The sequence below is a fragment of the Alosa sapidissima genome, chromosome 24 (genome assembly GCF_018492685.1).
Source record: "Alosa sapidissima isolate fAloSap1 chromosome 24, fAloSap1.pri, whole genome shotgun sequence".
In the NCBI taxonomy this organism is placed as follows: Eukaryota; Metazoa; Chordata; class Actinopteri; order Clupeiformes; family Clupeidae; genus Alosa; species Alosa sapidissima.
This window is the reverse complement of record NC_055980.1, coordinates 16,991,943-16,993,636: the sequence shown is the minus strand read 5'-3', so window position 1 is coordinate 16,993,636 and position 1,694 is coordinate 16,991,943.

Sequence of the window (1,694 nt, the reverse complement as noted above, 5' to 3'; positions counted from 1 at the left end):
TGGTGGATAAATTCTGCTTGTCAGGCTGTCTGGTGATGGAGGAGACACTGTTGTGGAAGCTGAGTGGGCCTGGGGGCAATGGGGGTGCCTGTTGTTCATAGCAGGGCAGTGGGCTAGAGGACCACTGCCTGGAGACATGCGGGGGAAAGACAGAGAGAGAGAGAGAGAGAGAGAGAGAGAGAGAGAGAGAGAGAGAGAGAGAGAGAGAGAGAAACCCAAAACAGTTAGCGGTAAAGCTACACTGCGATTGCTTCCCATGACAAGCCATCAGGAGATGAAGACAAATATGGCCGCTAAGTGGACAAGACGTGGAGCATTGGCAGGACCAACCTCACCACTAGACCACCCCTCCCCTACCTAACCCCTGATTTTTCACGGCCCAGATGCCTGCAGTAACACCAAATGACAGTCATTTTGTTTTTCGCTGGGGTTGCGGTATAGGCAGTATGGGGGTATTGGGGGAACGAACGCACCGCTCTGCCTGTTCTTTCCTGCCAACCAGTTGGTTATACTTCCACGGATAAAGGGGTAAGGGGTGGGGGGGTTCAGTAGTCAGTGGGCCAGGGAGATTTTCCATAACTGAAAACCATGCGAGCAATTTTGATGGAAGCCAGACCCAACGCCACAGCAATGAGCATTAAATGTGTGATGGCAGACGCAGCAAATAGCTAAAATATTTCACTGGGATTAGGCAGCAATTTCTCACAACGGTGGCGGCGGCCATTGTTTTCGATCGAGATAAGGAATTTGTCTGCGTGCATATAAAACGCCTAATTTATCTGCCACAAGTTTTGAAACTCATTTCAGGCAAAGTTAAGAAGAGCTGAAAATAGTTTGGCTTGTCATGAAAGCACTGTACAAAAAAATAAAAAAATAAAGAATTAATTAGACAGCATGTTGGTTGCAAGACCAAAGTTGTATCATTTTTTATCCAGCTATTTCAAAACACCAACAGCTGGTAATGTATTCATTCTCTGAAACAACATGGGATCGGCTATATCCCTTAGTAGTACTATATAAAATGGCTTGTGTGTCATTTTACAGGAGCTGTAAAATGTCAGAAGGAATATCAAAGCAGTGGTATTAGTTCCCACAGAGCATAAAATGCTGATATAGAGCATGAATTCAGAGTGCTGTAAACGTCTTCAAGTTACAACTGCAGGAAGGAACGATAGTCTAAAACTATTGAGTTAAAACTACCTAACAGGCCAAAAGCCAAAGCCAAAAAATATAAATAAATAAAAAAAAACGCTCCAAACTCCAACAGCAGCACACTTGACCCTGAGTTAAATCTCGGATCTGATCTTGCCCCTGTCAGCATAGACAATCACACACAGAGGACTTTTTTAGTTGATTAGAAAACAGAAAGGAGTACGCAGCACAAGCCTTCTGAGACAACTATGTAGCACAATAAAACACACATCATTATACAGAGCAGATGCGTGTCTGGGCTCAGGGAACATTACGGCTTTGGTACCACAAACCAATGATGAAGGTAATCTAATTCCATATTTATGATCCTCCACCACACAACTATTTTCAGTTTGCGAGCAAAAAAAACCTGAGCTCTCCAATGCGGAGAATACAGCTGAAGCCTGAGGACTCTCCCTCATTGTGCTGTCTGTGACTAGAACAGAAGGAATTCTGAAGCCTGCAGTGAGACGTGCTGAGCGGGAAGCAGGGAGTTCAGGTGA